Below are 19,043 nucleotides of genomic sequence, written 5' to 3' on the forward strand. Positions count from 1 at the left end.
AGGGACAGACGGGTTACCAGGACGTGTACTGTGAGCATGTGCTGACCAACTGGCGAGTGTCTTCACTGACATTTTCAACCTCTCCCTGTCTGAGTCTGTAATACAAAAATGTTTTAAGCAGGCCACCATAGTCCCTGTGCCCAAGAACACTAAGGTAACCTACCTAAATGACTACCGACCCGTAGCACTCACATCTGTAGCCATGAAGTGCTTTGAAAGGCTGGTCATGGCTCACATCAACACCATCATCCCAGAAACCCTAGACCCACTCCAATTTGCATACCGCCTCAACAGATCCGCAGATGATGCAATCTCTAATGCTATTCATTGACTACAGCTCAGTGTTCAACACCATAGTGTCCTCAAAGCTCATCACTAAGTTAAGGACCCTGGGACTAAACATCTCCCTCTGCAACTGGATCCTGGAATTCCTGACGGGCCCCCAGGTTATAAGGGTAGGTAACAACACATCTGCCACGCTGATCCTCAACACAGGGGCCCCTCAGGGGTGCGTGCTCAGTCCCCTCCTGTACTCCCTGTTCACTCACGACTGCACGGCTAGGCACAACTCCAACACCATTAAATTTGCCGATGTCACCGACAATGACGAGACAGCCTGTAGGGAGGAGGTCAGAGACTTGGCCGTGTGGTGCCAGGACAACAACCTCTCTCTTAACGTGATCAAGACAAAGGAGATGATTGTGGACTACAGGAAAAAGAGGACAAAGCACGCCCTCATTCTCATCGACGGGTCTGCAGTGGAGCAGCTTGGTGTCCACATCACCAACAAACTAACAATGTCCAAGCATACCAAGACAGTCGTGAAGAGGGCACGACAAAACCTAGATGATCTGTTGTCATCTATGCAAAGTCACTTTAATAATTCTACCTACATGTAAATACTACCTCAACCTCAACTACCTTAACTAACCGGGGGTACAGAGTCAATGTGCGGGGGTGACTCTGTATCGGTACCCCCCTCTATATAGTCTTGCTATTGTTATTTTACTGCTGCTCTTTAATTACTTGTTACTTTTATCTCTTACTCTTATCTGTATTTTTTAAAACGACATTGTTGGTTAGGGGTTCATAAGTAAGCATTTCACTGTAAGGTCTACACCTGTTGTATTCGGCGCATGTGACTAATACAATTTGATTTGAACACAGGCTAAACTAGCCCAGGGCCAGTGTAGGCTGAGGTTAAAACAGCCTGGGACTAAGAACAATGCAGTATGAAAGGCCTTAAGGGTACTCGCTACCTTGGTAATGGTTATATTATGGTATTATGGTACAAAATGTGTTTAACCTTTAACCCCTTATTGGGGATATTTATTTAGACTAAGGCCTCCCATGACAGTTTAGAATGCTCGATTTGGATTCAATGTACAGGGATATACACTCAATGGCCAGTTTAGTAGGTACACCACCCCGTTCATGAAAATGTATCGCTCCTACAGACAGTGAGTCACGTTGTCGTGGTATGTTATATAAAGCAGGCAGACAGACATCGAGGCATTCAGTTACTGTTCGATTGAACGTTTCAATGGGAAAAACAAGTGACCTAAGCGACTTTGTGCGTGCTATGATCATCGGTGCCAGGCACGCCGGAACCAGTATCTCAAAATCGGTCACCTTCCTAGGCTTTTCTTGCAAGATAGTGTCTAGGGTTTACCGAGAATAGTGCGACAAACAAAAAACATCCAGTCAGCGGCAGTCCTGTGGGTGAAAACAGCTTGTTAATGAGAGAGGTAAAAGGAGAATGACAAGAATTGTGCAAGCTAACAGGTGGGTCACAAACAGACAAGTAACGGTGCAGTACAACAGTGGTGTGCAGAACAGCATCTCGGAATGCACAAGTTGTCGATCCTTGTCACGGATGGGCTATTGCAGCAGACGACCACACTGGGTTCCACTCCTACCAGCTAAAAACAAGAAGAAGAGGCTCCAGTGGGCACACGATCACCAACACTGAACAATTGAGGAGTGGAAAAACATCGCCTGAAACATGACAGCGAGTTCAGTTTACTTGAGTGGCCTGCGCAGTCCCCAGACCTCAACCAAAAGAGCATGTTTTGGATGAGATGGAACAGGCTGTTCGCAGCATGAACGTACCGCCGTCCAATCTGCAGCAACTGCGGGATGCCATTGTGTCAGCATGGACCAACATCCCTGTGGAATGTTTCCGACACCTTGTAGAATTCCCCCGAATAATTCAGGCTGTTCTGGAGGTAAAGGGGGGTCCGACCCAGTACTAGATGATGGGTGACCTCGAGAGGCACATGTGATCTACTGTATTTTCAGATACACTATTATAGTAGTACAGTTTTTCACAGTACTTACCTTTGTTATACATTTTTTTTGTCAGGCAGTGTTGCACAACAACTGAAATCCTCCATAACTCTACCTGATCAACGAGGTGGAGGTGCTGAACCTGCCCTGGCATGATTATGCGTAAAGGTGATGCCTTAACGAGTACAGGCAGGCACTGATTAGTGGGTAAGGCACTTAGTTCGGTAAGTGGGGTTAAGTGCCCAGTTCTATAATTGGAATACAGTGGATTTACCTCTCTTGGTCTGTCAGGCTCCTGGCTGCCTACAGATGAAGGGTTGGTAGGCTTGTAAATGATTCCCCCCTTCAAATCGAGCTGTGCTTCGAATTCAAAGTCCTTTAACAAGGGATACAGTTATTATGTATCTGGAGGATTGGAAGTCGGTGTTTGACTTGAATGTGTTGCCTGGCAGGGACTTGGGTGAACTGAAGGATGTGAACCACTTGACAATGAGGGATTACATTTACATTACATTTAAGTCATTTAGTAGACGCTCTTATCCAGAGCGACTTTCAAATTGGTGCATTCACCTTATGATATCCAGTGGAACAACCACTTTACTATAGTGCATCTAAATCTTTTAAGGGCGGGGGGGGGGTTAGAAGGATTACTTTATCCTATCCTAGGTATTCCTTAAAGAGGTGGGGTTTCAGGTGTCTCCGGAAGGTGGTGATTGACTCCGCTGTCCTGGCGTCGTGAGGGAGCTTGTTCCACCATTGGGGTGCCAGAGCAGCGAACAGTTTTGACTGGGCTGAGCGGGAACTGTGCTTCCTCAGAGGTAGGGGGGCCAGCAGGCCAGAGGTGGATGAACGCAGTGCCCTTGTTTGGGTGTAGGGCCTGATCAGAGCCTGAAGGTATGGAGGTGCCGTTCCCTTCACAGCTCCGTAGGCAATCACCATGGTCTTGTAGCGGATGCGAGCTTCAACTGGAAGCCAGTGGAGAGAGCGGAGGAGCGGGGTGACGTGAGAGAACTTGGGAAGGTTGAACACCAGACAGGCTGCGGCGTTCTGGATGAGTTGTAGGGGTTTAATGGCACAGGCAGGGAGCCCAGCCAACAGCGAGTTGCAGTAATCCAGACGGGAGATGACAAGTGCCTGGATTAGGACCTGCGCCGCTTCCTGTGTGAGGCAGGGTCGTACTCTGCGAATGTTGTAGAGCATGAACCTACAAGATCGGGTCACCGCCTTGATGTTAGTGGAGAACGACAGGGTGTTGTCCAGGATCACGCCAAGGTTCTTAGCACTCTGGGAGGAGGACACAAGGGAGTTGTCAACCGTGATGGCGAGATCATGGAACGGGCAGTCCTTCCCCGGGAGGAAGAGCAGCTCCGTCTTGCCGAGGGATGATGACAAAGCATTACACATTTTTTGCTTATAGGGGGAGGGATCAATGTCGTATGCCAGTGCTAGGCTTTGCCATGGCTGTTGTGTTCTTTACTTGGCAAAACAAACAAACATAGATTGCACCCAGGAAGTATGTATTACTTTACCAGTACGATTCTTCTGAAGTTACAATCCCACAATGGCTAGTGTACATCTATGTCTCAGGTGCAGGTCGAAAAAAATTACATATACACTTGTTCTTTGGCTCCTCACCATCCCATCCAGATATTTGGTCAGGCCATAACACCCGTGACACCACCCATAACTGTTCAGCCACAGTTCAATCGAGTATAGGCTTAAATGAATGACAACAGAGACAGAATACAATATGGAATGTTATTGAATAGTTTGGGGTAGGCCTCGTCGCAGAGGAATGCTCCTCAGAGCCAGATGCTGATGACAGGGTGCCCTATGCTGGGAGAACGGGGATCCATTGACAGGCCTTCAGTTGGTGTTGGTCGGGAGGTGGAAGGTTGCTGGAGGGGTTTTCACGATAAAAAAAGAAACGTACTGGAGCTAAGCACAGGCAAAATCCTAGAGGAAAACCTGGTTCTGTCTGCTTTCCACTAGACATTGGGAGATGAATTCACCTTTCAGCAGGAAAATAAGGCAAATTTACACTGGAGTTGCTTACCAAGAAGACAGTGAATGTTCTTGAGTGGTCTAGTTACAGTTTTGACTTAAATTTACTTGAAAATCTATGGCAAAACCTGAATGTTTGTCTAGCAACAACTAATTTGAAAAATTGCCAAAATATTGCACAAAAGCTCTTAGAAAAAAGCTCTTGGAAAGCTCTTAGAGACGTACCCATTATGGGGTATTGTGTGTAAATTGGTGAGAAAAAATATATAGTTAATCCATTTTGAATTCAGGCTGTAACACAACAAAATGTGGAATAAGTCAAGGGGTATGAATGCTTTCTGAAGGCACTGTAAATACTTGCTATGCTGATGAGTGAGATAGGAAGCGATGTGAATTATATGAGTTTACTTGATGAATGAAAGTGACGATCTATTCAGACCAGCCTTACTGACTGAACTTTCGTAACTACATTTCAATTCACTAGCCAGTCCATCTGTCTATCTGTCTGTCTAACTGCCCATTTGAAAAGCTGCCTATTCATTGTAGAGTAGTACATTCAGAGGAAAACTTTTTTTTGCTGAGCCCATGATTAACACTTAATTCTATATGCTGTGTCATGCTGTTATTTAATCTTAATCCCCTTGGTTTACATCTCACATAATCTGAAGATTACAGTTTTCACATGTTCAGGTTTTGACGGCATGTGAACGAGAGCATATACATGATGCAACATAATGTAACATATTAATGTACAGGTAACTGACAAAATAAAGGAAACGCCGACATAAAGTGTCTTAAGTGTCACCACGAGCATCCAGAATAGCTTCAATGTGCCTTGGCATAGATTCTACCAGTGTCTGGAGCTCTATTGGAAGGATTCTGACACCCTTTCTCCATGAGAAATTGTATAATTTGGTGTTTTGTTTATGGTGGGGAAAAGGTTGTCTCAGGTGCTGCTCCAGAATCTCCCATAAGTGTTCAATTGGGTTGAGATCTGGTGACTTGAGACACACACATCATAAAAACTTGACTGCATCACCTGGTAGAGGTTTGGAGCACAAGGACTTTTAATGTACATGGTTCGAGTTCTAGTGACCAGTTGGGAACCGCAGTAACCATAAAACACAAGGAGGCAACAATTTGTAGTGGTGCGTGGGTTTCAATGGGGACCAAAGATGCTTTACCTTTAGAACGTGCATTCCATCGCACACATCTTTCACAGGCAAAGGTCCAAGCCAACAATAGAAGCTTCAGCGCAGTGCAAACAATGTTTTGGCCACTCCTTCCATGATATGCACTCCAAGTAGGCCAACAATCCTATAGGGGGACAAGGATTTAGCGGTACACCTCATGTGTGCTGGAGTCCAGGATGCTTTAAACGACGACTCCATCCAGCTCTAGCCGAGACCTTTGCTGAATGAGGAGGCGCACAGTCTCCTGCTCTCTTTTGTCATAGATGGGCTTTGCTCCTCTGGCAACGTAGTGCCATAGCTGTCTGATTATGGGGTCTCTTTCCTGTTGCTCCTCCCAGTATCCTTGGTCCTATCCCATGTGGACACTTTGTACCATGGTGACCCCTGTGTCTGATGAGCACAGGAGCTAGAAGTGGTTACTTTTCTGTGGCGACATTGTAGAAAGCACATGTATTTCAAATCAAAGCAGTAATTTGAAAGTTGGGCTGCCCAACGCTGCTCTACATCTCCCAATTGTGCTGTTAACACTGTGAACTGTGAGCCCCACAAGTAGTCCTTACATTTCTGTTACAGCCCATTTAAGTGCTAAGAGTTCCAGTTTAACGGCTCTATAGTTGACATCCCTTCGCTCTGCAGGGGACAGGCTTCCACTGGCATATGCTATAATTTGCTCTTTGCCATCTTGAACTCCTAGACCCATATTGCTGGCATCAGTATACAGTCTGAAAGGTAGTTTAAAATCTGCAAGGACAAAGGCTTGTTCCAGCTTCTCTTTTAGAGTACGGTAGGCCTGTTCACACTGCTCACTCCACTATATGGGCACAATTTGCCTTTTTCCTTTTGCTGCACCAACTAGGAGAGAATTGAGTAGCTGGGCCAGGCTTGCAAATCAGGTATGAACCTATGGTAATAACCAGTGAATCTGAGGAAGGACCACACTTGTTTTACCATCTGAGGGACAGCCCAGCTCTGGACACTGGCAATCTTCTCTGGATCGGGAGCAATTCTGTTTGAAAATGTTTGACAATGTTTTCCAAACGAAGTACACCTGGCAGGGCAGTTTCAAGACACATTTCTTCAGCCTTTCAAAAACTACCTCCAGGTCTCCAGTCTTCCGAATACACAATGACATTGTCTAGGTAGACCAAAGTGGACTCGGCTACCAAGTTACCCAAACAGCTTTGCATTAGTCTTTGGAAGGTTGCAGGGGCGTTGCATAACCCAAAGGGAATGCGTTCTCACACTTTTGTGAGTGTGATCAGTGCTTCCTCAATTCTGGGCAACGGGTGGGTTTATGAGTTACATTGTTCAATTTCCGAGAATAAACACAAAATCAAAGTTCTTCTTTCTGAATAAGGCAACCAGTGCTGCCCAGGGGCTTGTGCTTTCGCTTACTACACCAGGTTTTAGCATGGTCCTTAAGAGACTACGAATCTCCTGGTACATGGTGGGGGGTATGGGCCTGTACCGTTATCGTATCAGGGCTGCAGTACTCGTTGGGATGGTCTGTCATACTACTCCCGTCCGTCCGAAATCCTCTTCATTTGCCACAACACGCCCTCCCCCACTTTTTGAGTAGGCCACTCATCTCCTCCTGCTGGTTGGTAGTTAGCTCCTCGCTCTGTAATGACAAAGCTTCTGGACCTGGGAAATGGTCACCGAGTTCTTCGCTTACCCCACTTCAACCACACTTAGTATCACCTCTTTGAAGACTACCCCTTCAGGTCCTTGTACCTGGTGTGGCTCAGCAGAGAAAGCAACAATATTGTGGTATAGTGTGGCAATATGACTGGAAAATTATTTTAGATTTTTCACCGTGAAAGGTATCCTTCCATTCTTTACTACCCCTAGATTTATGGCTGCAGTTACAGAACATGGGGTTGGTAGGGGTTCAACCAGAACACACTGAGCTCTCTAAGTTGGAGGGGGCTCTGGACCATATACCACCACTCTGGCTAGGGATACTCAGGGGGTGCCGATGCCCTGGTCTCAGTGTCCCTTTATGTGTGGGGGTTGTGGTGGCCCAGATCTGTCAGCAGTCCTCAAATGTGGCTTGCCACGCCACCTTGGCTGAGGGGTTAGTGGATGTTGCCAATCATTCATTTTGAACCTGTGAATCAGAGGAGAGCGTCCCAACATGATGCAATGATGTTCATGCCTAGAATAGGTAATGTATCGGGGTTTTGGGGTTCACTCCTTGAAATCACGATCCCTTTGTCCTTCAACACAAGCTCTCCAACCTTTACCTCTGCTACTACATAGCCAACATAAGGAATTTGTTACCCATTTGCCACAGTCAGTGTCAGCCAGCCAAGGTCCTCTTTGGGGCCAACATCCTATTCTGGAACAAGTTGGTTAAAACAAGCCTGTGTCAAAAGGGTAACTTGGGACCCAGTGTCCATTAAAAATGTCACTCGTCTCATGTTAATGGAGAGTTCAACATTGGGGCATGTCCCAACTAGATTAGGCTGATTTGCTATGGTGGGGCCCTTTGACCCATCTCCAGTCACCTGTCACGTGGTTGGATTTACTAGTGTAAAGCTGTCTGGGCTGTTCGGTAACAGCACTGCTTGACCATGTGTCCACTTATCCCACATCTGCGGCAGATCAGTCTGCCATTTGGGTCCCACTGGTATGTGGGTGGTTGCTGGGAGGGTTGAGGTCCTTGTCTAGGCCCCCAAGGGTATTCCTGTGTGTCATGTATCTGGTCTGTCAATGAGGGGTTGGGCTGCATGTTCTCCAGCTTTCTCTTCAGAGTTCCTGGAGGGAGAGGTGATAAGTGTCCTCATACCTCACCCTATGTCCTCAAAGCTCTTCTTGTTGAATGGCCCCTTCTCGCAGGCCAAGGATATACTGGACACTTGTATTTCTGTGTTCCTGTGGGTCTGTTTTGTAGGTGCTGAGCCAGCTCACGAAGATGCAGGGCATATGCACTTGGAGGGAACGGCAGGTAGCCTAGCAGTTCAGAGTATTGGGCTATTAACTGAAAGGTCGCTGGTTTGAATCCAAACCACAGTAACCATAAAACAGGAGGCAAGATTTCAGCAAAAAGTATGGACATTTATTTTGAACAGAAATAAATACGGAAAAATGTACTGCTCAACATTTGGCTAAATTGGAATTTTATTCCACAAAAAGAGAAAAGATCTTTCTCCAGTTTAAGGGGTAGGGAAGTCTGTTCATGGTTTTCCTTCTGTGCTGTCCACTCCAGATCCACCTCTGGGTTAGGCCTAAGGCACAAAGAAATATTGAGCAGTACATTGCCACACAATGGTCTTTGAATATATATTTGCAATAAACCAGTCTATTCCTTAAAATTCAAAACCTGTTCTTCAAAACCACGTGAGTTCAGTCCAGTGGAAATAGTTAACTTCTTTGGGCTAGGGGGCAGTATTCGGAAGTTTGGATGAATGAGGTGCCCAAAGTAAACTGCCTGTTACTCAGGCCCAGAAGCTAGGATATGCATATACATTGGTAGTATTGGATAGAAAACACTCTAATAGTTTCCAAAACTGTTAAAATAATGTCTGTGAGTATAACAGAACTGATATGGCAGGCGAAAACCTGAGGACAATCCATCCAGAATAAAAATTTTCAGCTCACCCTTAATTACTATGGCTGTCAATGGGAATATAAAGGAATACCTCCCAGATTGCAGTTCCTAGGGCTTCCACTAGATGTCAACAGTCTTTAGAAAGAGTTTCAGGCTTGTTTTTTGAAAAATGAGCTAGAATTTGTAGTTTTAGTAAGTGGCTCCCGTTTTGGCTGTAGTGTTTGTTGCGCGTTCCGGTGAGTGCGCGTACCTTGTTATTTATCTCCGGTAATGGTCTCCGATATTCTCCGTCTTAAATTGTATCATTTATTTACATATTAGAGTACCTGAGGATTGATTAGGAACATTGTTTGATATGTTTGGAAGAAGTTTATTGGCAACTTACGGGATTCATTTGTATGCATTTTGAACGAGGGAAACCATTGGATTACTGAGTCAGGCGCGCCAATGAAACAGACTTTTTTGGGATATAAAGAAGGACTTTATCGAACAAAAGGACCATTTGTTATGTAGCTGGGACCCTTGTGATTGCAACCAGATGAAGATCTTCAAAGGCAAGTGATTTATTTTAGCGCTATTTCTGACTTTCGTGACGCCTCTGCTTGGTTGGAAAATGTATGTATTGCTTTTGTGTGCGGGGCGCTGTCCTCAGATAATCGCATGGTGTGCTTTCGCCGTAAAGCCTTTTTGAAATCTGACAAAGCGGCTGGATTAACAAGAAGTTAAGCTTTTAAATGATGTATGACACTTGTATTTTCATGAATGTTTAATATAACGATTTCTGTAATTTGAATTTCGCGCTCTGCAATTTCACCGGATATTGTCGAGGCCGGGCGCTAGCGGCACGCCTATCCCAAAGAGGTTTTAAACTGCCCTTCCCCATTACTCCAGTCCGTGTTTACCTTCTTAATGCGGGCCACAGCTTCGCCCCCTTTCCAGTTTCTTCGTTTGCATCTGAGATCCTTCCTCATCTGCGCCCCCGGAGTCGTTTTGCCTCTATGCTGCTTCTGCAAGGCTTTAAATACAGGCTTCGATACAGGACGAACCAATGGGAATACATCTGAACGATTGTACTTGCATTCTTGTGAGGGTGGGTTTGCCAATCGGGCCGTGAGTTTCTCCGGTTTCCTCCCATTGTTACATTCCAGTGATTATCGGCAATGGTCTTTTGAATCCCATCAGTGACATTCCAGAAGAAAACACAAATCAAATCACACAAAATACACACGTGAAAAAGAATATGCCATTTCCTGGTAGAATGTACAACATTTTCATTTGATTTCATCATATACACACCCACACACTTTAAACCCCCTATGCTCCTTTAAGACCCCTCTTTCAATGCCAATAATGGGGAACTGGGCATTTTTATACATGACCCCTAAGCATGATCTTAATTACTTATTTAATATCACACCTGTGTGGAAGCACCTACTTTCAATATGCTTTGTATTCCTCATTTACTCAAGTGTTTCCTTTATTTTGGCAGTTACAGTACCTGTGTCATAAGTATGAACTCAATATGGGATTAAAATAGCTATTAAAGTAACTATTGTGTCTGAAATATGTGCATACATAATCTTTCAGGGAAATCGTCTTATCAGAGTGGATGTTAAAGTTCATATTATGAAGTCATATCTCAAGGGTTTTGTTCTGAATAAATGATTACGATTGAACTATATAAGACAAAATAAACCCTTTACTCAAGAGACAAATAATGTTTCTGTACAACACAAAAATCCTTTATGAATAATGTTTTTTAGTTTTGTTTTGAATAATATGCTTGGAAAGAGGATACATCACAAAGAGCAAAAAGTATATAAAAGCAAGAAATATATAAAATACAGTGGATTGGAGTTTCTTATAATATGGATGGAGTTTACTCATATACAAGCAGCAATATTATGTCATTGTTTCCAGACAACATGCATTTGACCCTATATATGCACCCACAGCATGAAACTAGGCTACAAAAGCAGCAGTGAATTGTCAGTCACCAGCCCTGCTATCCTGGGCTAGCTGGTGTATCACTGTATTGTGGATTATGTGTCAATTGCTGTCGAGCTGGTCAACAAATGCTTTAGGTTCACTGGAATGTGTGGGAGAAAAGATGTTTTCTGAAGTTTTCCAGTCATCCACCTGCATTTTAATGCAAAACGTTTAGTTGGTACACATTTTGGCATCACTGTCTTCAAACCACATGTTCATATTGCATTATGGAAGCATGTACAATGTCTTCTATTACTTCATAGTGCATTATAGTTACTCAATATATTTTTCATTATAAACCTACACATATTATATCAGCCTATGAAAATGCAAAGATGCCTATAATGCGTTCACAATACTTGAATTCTGCCTTAAACAAATGTGGAGACAAATACTCTCAGTTCACCACACTGCGGCGTGTGGACGTCAAATCCTTTGGTATAGTCACGTGTAGTGTAATATTACCTGAGATCTGAATGCCTAGGCTTTGGCACTGTGGGATATTCAACACCTGGCTGGGTCACATATACACTGGGCGTCCTGCTAAATGCATTTTGTGAGATTAGACACCCGGTCTGTCACATTATACACCAAGCGTCCTGCTAAATGCATTGTGTGCAGTGGCATGTATTCATGGATGCCAAGGGAAGCCAGGCTTCCCCCAAAAAATGACCAAGAAAAAAATAAAATACTTTCTTTAATCTCTCTGTGTTTCATAAAATGTCCTTCAATTTGCAAGAGGCTGAATGAGCCTCACCGCCCCCCATAGCATTGAATGCAAGGGAAGCCAGCGAGCATTTGGCCTCCCTTGATTAAAAATAAATAATAGCCAATCAGCATTGAGCTAAACTGAGGGAGCTCAGCTGTGAATGGTCCTGGCCCATCAAAAAAAGTAATGGGAAGCCAGTTTGGATTTGGCTTCAGACCAATCTCATCACTAGCCAAAACGACATTATTGACAGAAAAAAACTTGACTATGCCATTGTGTTGTCCTTCGGTGGCTAGCTAGCTAGTTAAAATCATCCCTTTCCTAAATTAGCCATGGAGGGAGATAGGGATATGGACTTGTGGTGTTACTTAATTCTCCGTACTGGCCAATGAGTATAAGGACGATTCTGATCCAACCATAACATGTAGCTACACAGGGTTGGGGAGTAACGGATTATGTAATGGATTACAAAAAAAACTAACTGTACTCCTTTACATTATCAGCAAAAATATTGTAATCTGATTACCGATACTTTTGAAAAAAATAAATAATAATTACTTCTAGGATTACTTTCAAATTTAGAAGGGATGTTTCCAGAAAAAAACATGTTGATGAAACAATTGCCTGTTTTCTTAATTACCTTTCATATTAACGTCAGTCATTAATCGAAAAAGTGCTACTTTGATCTTCCCGCCTGAGCATCAGACATGGTCACAAAAGAAAATGGTATGGCTCGCCAACGCAGTGCATTTTTTGGATTGCGTTTCAAAGAACAATGTGTTCAAAGAAGAAATGGGCGGGAATGTAACAGTTCAACGCTAACTGTTTGGCCACGGTAAAGCTGCTGTCGACATCAAGAGACACGACTTTGAACCTGAAGAAACACGATTGGCAGGTGTGGTGCGTTAGCTTGCTTAGCTAGCTAGTCTCTAGAGACAGACATGTTGTCTTCACAATGTTACCAATGTTCCAGCATAGGTCGGAGATTTCAGAGAGAGATTTCTAGCTAGCTAGCTAGCCTGTTTACTTTGCTAATTTGCTTGCCAACTTTCCTAAACTATGTGGTATGCTGCTCACTTAAGGTTGCTCTGTCGGTTGCTAGCTACTGTAGTTAGCAAGATATCATAGTAAGTATGCTATTGTGCTAATTTGTTAACAATTTTGCTAATTAAATCTATTTTAACTAAGATAAATCAGTTGTAGATAGTTGGGTGAGATTCACTGGGCTACATAGCCTAGCTAGCTAAATCAAAAGTTTAAAAAAACTTTTGAAAGCTACTTGCACTCTGTAACCCAACATAACAAGATGTCAGGGTTGTTGCTAACTTAGCTAGCTATGGTTTCAGAGTAACATGCTACCCAAATCAATAAAGCTACACTGCAGTTTTCCTGCTGTTTAATTGCATTTTCAACCCGAATAAATGCCTGTATTATTCAATCATAACTCAAAGTATAATACTGTATTAGTCCATTTAAAAAATATATATATGATAGTATTTCTAGACAAACAATATAAACCACCATAGACATCCTTGCATCCAGAGCTTTGTCCATATCTGTGTAGTTACATGTTCCTACCCCAGCCCTATATTTATCAGACGGGCAGGCTATAGAAAGAGAACCATATTTTTCAAAAGGGTGGACAAAAGTTGGGTAAAGCTACAACCCTTAAATTGGAAACAATTACAAGGTGCTCACTCCGCTGTTATTTTACTTGTACTGTAGTGTCATAGTTAAGTAATTACATTTTGGTTTTTCAGAGGATGCATAACAATCAATGGAAGACCCTGAGCAGGAAAAGGCAGCCAGACGACATGGAGGATTGCAGAGATGCACGAGTAGAGGTGCCTTCATTCTGCAAGCGAGTAGAAGGAATCAGTGGTGGGAGAAAGGTCATTTGTAGAATGAATTGAAAGGGAATTTGAGTCCATGAAAGAAGCTCACACCACCAAACTACAGAGTGTAAAGTAAGTCTGCACCACAGCCATATTCACACAACCTTCTTATGAAGAAATGTATTCTTTACTGCCATTTCTTCCTTAACTATAGATTGAAGAAGAAAGTTAAGCAAAAGTTGTTATTCCTCAAAAAATGTATTGGAAATGTTATTGTGCTATTTCTTATGTTTCTCCTTAAGCAAAAAGTTAAGTAGAAATTAGATTCTTGAAAATAAAGTTATTGGACATGTTGTTAATTCCAAGATAGCTAAACCCTTGTCTTAAACTCAGGGCAATGAGAGAAAAAGCTCATGAAAGCAATTGAACATGTTTACTTCACTCACAAACTTCTTCTGAAAGTTTCAGTATTGATCATTTTAAACCGAATACATTTTTTTCTGAACAATAATCTTAGTAAGATATATGCTTACATGATTTTCATTCCTAGCTAGATAGCTAGCTAAAATAGTTGCCTAGCAACACACATCTTAAGAAGATATTTGAGAAGATATAGTTGAGGAATTGCACTTACAAACTATCTTATGAACTTCTTATTTTTTTTCAAGAAACGTTTTTGCATAAGAAGTGTTTTGTGAATCTGGGCCCTGGTCTGCCTATAACAGCAGCTTCTTCGGGAAGACATGCCGCTGATTTGAGGAGGACACCTTGAAGAGGAATTCAGCTGCTTTGGCTTGTGCGAGACTGAGAGGACATCATACCTACAATGTGATTGCTGCGAAGTTAAGTGAAATACATGTAGACTTTAAAATTCAGCACAATGGAAGCAACTTTGTAAAGGCATTCTTGGAGTTCAGTGGAAATTAAGAGGACCAAGATGAGATGGATGATGGAGTGAGGTTTGAGGAGGTTGAGCAAGAACTGAACTTTTTTCTCCCTGCACATCAACATTGTGTGGGACACACCCTCAACCTGATCACCACCAATGAGGTGGACAAAGCTGCATCCCAAGGTCCATCACGAAAAGTGCAATGTCAAAATGAGAAGCGCAATGTCAAAATGTTCCAGAATTTGGTCCACATTAGTTTGAGGCAGTAGAGGACATTGCAAGCATGAAAATAACTGTGCCATGTGTGACAAGATGGAGCTCAGAGTACCATGCCATCTCCAAACTCATACAGTAGCCCTCACAGATGACCAGCTGGGGCAAATCTGTGCAGACCTGGGTGTGAGCAGCAAACTACATCCTTGTGAGATTGCTTTTCTCAAGGAGTACAGTGCAGTCCTACAGCCACTCACGTTCTCTATTGATCTTCTTCAGGGAGAGAAGAAGTGTTTTCTTGGCTTTCTTATCCCAGCAATCCTAAGCTTGAAGTCTAAGCTCTCAGAGAAAATACCTCTCTCGACATTCTCTGCACACATCATCACTGCGGTCATTGAGGCTATAGATCGCCGGTTTGGACCTATGCTAAGTACCCATGAAGCAAAGTTCTGACTGTTGGCTCATCCCTGGAAAGAGAGAGGAGATGCGGAGCACATTAGTTCAAGAAGCAACTTCTATGGAGAACACACACTCCGAAGATGTTGATGAACAAGCACAGAACGAGTCTGATGAGTCAGAAGACCATTTTTTTGTGTTCGGGGGTGCAACATCAAGGGCCAGTGGCAATGCAGAGGATGAGGTGAGGAAGCACATCGAAGACAAAGACAAGTCTTTGGACTCCTTGAAATCGTTGCCCATAGTCTGGAACTTGTTTCTGAAGTATAACACTACACTGCCTTCCAGTGCCCCAGTTGAGCGCCTTTTCAGCTATGGTGGAAACCTGCTTACCCCTCAGAGAAACAGGATGTCTGATGCTCATCTAGAACATGTCCTCTTGCTGTGATACAACAGCAATTTCTGCTTTCAATCATCTGAGTAGGCTAGCTTCAGAATAGGCCTTCTGCAATGCCATGTGGGTTTATTGCACCTAGCTGCACTTTTTTGTTGTTGTTGCTTAAACTTAAAAAACTTATTGGTGGACTAAATGTGTGATTACACTGTGCATGTTGTAAAAAAAATGTTTTATTCATATTTTATTTATCATTTTAGTCATCCAGAGCATACATTTTTTTGTACTGGTGTCCTGTGGGATAACATTTTACATTTTAGTCATTTAGCAGACGCTCTTATCCAGAGCGACTTACAGTAGTGAATGCATACATTTCATACATTTTTTCCCCGTAGTGGTCCCCTGTGGGAATCAAACCCACAACCCTGGCGTTGCAAACACCATGCTCTACCAACTGAGCCACACGGGATGGATAAGATGGATAAGTGTTTAGCACCATCCATGTTGCTGTGTTACTTAAGCCCTCACTTATACCTGGTTTTAACATGTACCCTTTGTCCTGCACATTGTGTTTGTGCCCACGTTTTTTAGACAGGTGTACATGATTAAAAGACGTATTGTGGTCTGAATGTGATCAGATCTTATAGGTGTAAATGGACAAGATCAGGATGAAGGACGTATGTTAGTGGCAGGTATACAGGGCTTAAATACATTTTTAGCACAATGTTTTGTGATGTGTTCTAATGTGTCTCTGCTTACTGGCTCAAACATCCTGCTGCAATAAATGTTAAATTGGTAATAATATTTTTTTTCTTATTTGTTTTAGACGTTAAGTAACTGAAAGTAATCCGATTACGTTACTGAGTTTAGGTAATCCAAAAGTAAAGTTACTGATTACAATTTTAGACGGGTAACTAGTAACAGTAACCGATTACATTTAAAAAGTAACCTACCCAACCCTGTAGCTACAATACATGTAGTATGCTAATGTTAAGTAGCTGGCCTGGCGTATCGTTGCCCAAGAAAGGAAGTTAGGCTAGCGAGCAAGTATTTTAGTCAGGTAGGACAACAACAACTAAAAGTGTGTGCTGTATGACAGAATCATACAATGTCTAGGCAACATGAAGGAGGAGGATGGTATTGGCATTCCTCTACAAATAGGGTGAGTCAACATGTTTCTTCTTGCACGCACGCACACACGCACTTACACACAACACACACACACAGAAATCAGTAACATGGACAGCCGCATCATATATAGCTTATGTTGATTGGACAAAATGTTTTGGTATCTTTTAGTTGTCACTGTATTAGACTAAGCAGAGGTGATTAGATTATGTTGAAGTTGAAATGGTGCTGGAATAGTGGAGGAAGCTCCTGTTTTCTTTGTCTTGTAGTAACTCTCCGTAGTTTTAAGTCAAGAGTTGTTTAGTAGTCCGAAAATGTCGGAAACATTACCTTGCCTGACCATGCTGTAGGTCATGTAACTGTTTGTTACATGCAATATGTTTAGTGGACTTCACAGGACAGGTGTTGCTCTCCGGTTTTGTAATGAAACAAACGTTCGGTTGAATTTATTCTGCCACTTTCTTCTTATTGTCTTGGCCTTAGGCCTATATATCACAGTGTCAATGCATATGAACTAACAGGTTATAGAGCATACAACGCAATTATCACAACACACAGGTTGTAATATGGCTGCTTTTTCTGGATTGGCTTCCCTGATTTTTTTACTGCTACTGATTGTCTCAGGTTTGATTGAGTTAATTCCTCTGAGATAATGCCTGGGAAAAGTAGTCCAAGCCTGCTTTGGCAGCTTTCCCACTTGGAGGTGGCCATTGGTGACAGACTGGAGCTTTTGCATCTGGCAGGTAAATTCTGCTAGGAGATGGCAATGTTTCAAATAGGCCTAGCTTGTGCATCACTATCACTAGCTTTGTCTCATAGAGAGAGAGAGAGAGAGGACTCTAGCCCCCAAAAGTCTGTTTTAGCATGGGCAGTGCCATTGAGGACTTTCACCATTTTGAAGTAGTCAACAGGGTGGGACGTCCAATGGGTTAAGGAAGAATCACATAATTCCATTCACATAATCACATAATTCCATTCAGGTCACCAGGAGGGATAAGCCAATGAATTATTCTCATGAGGAAACATTCCATAACTGTAGGTGGCAGTAAATTGCCAACCTTGGCTTTATACCTGTTCAAACAACACACTCTAGGTGGCAGCGTGCACCCTTACAGTTTGTTTGTCAACTCAGAAGTAGTAGAAGAAGAAAACTGACTACTTCAAAATGGAGATGCCTCAATGGCACTGCCCGAGGTCTCACAGAAGCCATAATGGGACAGATACAATGATGCGATGTCTATGAGTCTCCCGACAGATGGGTTGCCTCCCACAATGTACCAATCTTCCAGCATACACATCTGTACAAGTACCTGCGTCAGTTGGGACAGAGAGGAGGAGTCGGAACAGGGAAGTGCGTCACTTCTTTATCTGGGGACGTCATCGGCTAAAACACTTGTTACCCTGGCGTAAACAGCCCCGCCGGACACAAAGTAGTAGCTAGCTAGCGAGATGGAGAAGGCGGAGGTTGTTTTTAATGAGTGCATTTCACAATTGGCTAGTTTTACATGATCTACCTTCACTAAAACCAAGGCAAACGTTTTGCTTGCAAACTTTGGTTTTGAATTGCAACGTTCTGAGATGTCTGCCTACAAGCTAAATAAAGAGTTCTCTTTTTTGTTGTTGAAATGTCTGAGAATCCAACATCCTCCCCAGACCTAGTGTTGTTACTCTAGGTCTGAGATATCCAAAAGGACTAGTTATCACTTGCTAACAGGAAAGAAATAGAACCTACAACACATACATAGGCTACTTTCTGTCCCTAACAATAAAACTAAATATAAAAATAGAAATGTTTTTATCAAACTAAAACTGAATCAAATCAAATCGGAAAAAACGAACAAAATTAATTTCAAATAAAAATCTAAAAACACAAAACTATAATAACCTTGTTCCCTGATTATAGGCTTGGACAATAATCCGCTTGGTGGAGCCGTGCTCTGCTCTGCTTGCCCTCTCATTTCAACTGGCTTACCCTCTGTGCCGGATCGCGGGAGGTTTTGATCTATCCGTCCATGTCGTTATCATAGTAAGGGCAAATACTCTATCTGATAGAAAATGTATCAAATGGAACCGTAAATGAGAAATCATTAGTCTCTGTGTTTGGGTGGTTTGTTTGGAGGGGGTGGTTGCGACTGCACTAATGTTGATGTAAATTGGGAATTGTGAATTTAAATTACGTTTCACAGTTAAATCAATAGTTCACTCCAAAATCTAAGTTTGTCAAACATTTTCAGACCTCCAATTTTTTTTATTTTACTAGGCAAGTCAGTTAAGAACAAATTCTTATTTTCAATGACAGCCTAGGAACAGTGGGTTAACTGCCTGTTCAGGGGTAGAGCGACAGATTTGTACCTTGTCAGCTCGGGGATTTGAACTTGCAATCTTTCAGTTACTAGTCCAACGCGCTAACCACTAGGCTACCCTGCCACCCCAATATGGTCTGATGTTGAA

At 42.8% G+C, this 19,043-nt stretch overlaps 1 long non-coding RNA gene across 2 annotated transcripts; it reads left to right on the forward strand.

The window, feature by feature from the left end:
* The first annotated feature begins 12,383 nt into the window (after positions 1-12,383).
* LOC123725577 (uncharacterized) lies at positions 12,384-15,058 on the forward strand. Of its 2 annotated transcripts, none has more exons than XR_006758115.1 (3): positions 12,384-12,632; positions 13,498-13,704; positions 14,241-15,058. It is a non-coding gene; the product is annotated as an uncharacterized lncRNA (long non-coding RNA). The 2 variants fall into 2 exon arrangements; XR_006758116.1 differs by having other exon boundaries at positions 14,298-15,058.
* The last annotated feature ends 3,985 nt before the right edge of the window (positions 15,059-19,043 follow it).

This window comes from Salmo salar, chromosome ssa01 (genome assembly GCF_905237065.1).
Source record: "Salmo salar chromosome ssa01, Ssal_v3.1, whole genome shotgun sequence".
Taxonomy (NCBI): domain Eukaryota; kingdom Metazoa; phylum Chordata; class Actinopteri; order Salmoniformes; family Salmonidae; genus Salmo; species Salmo salar.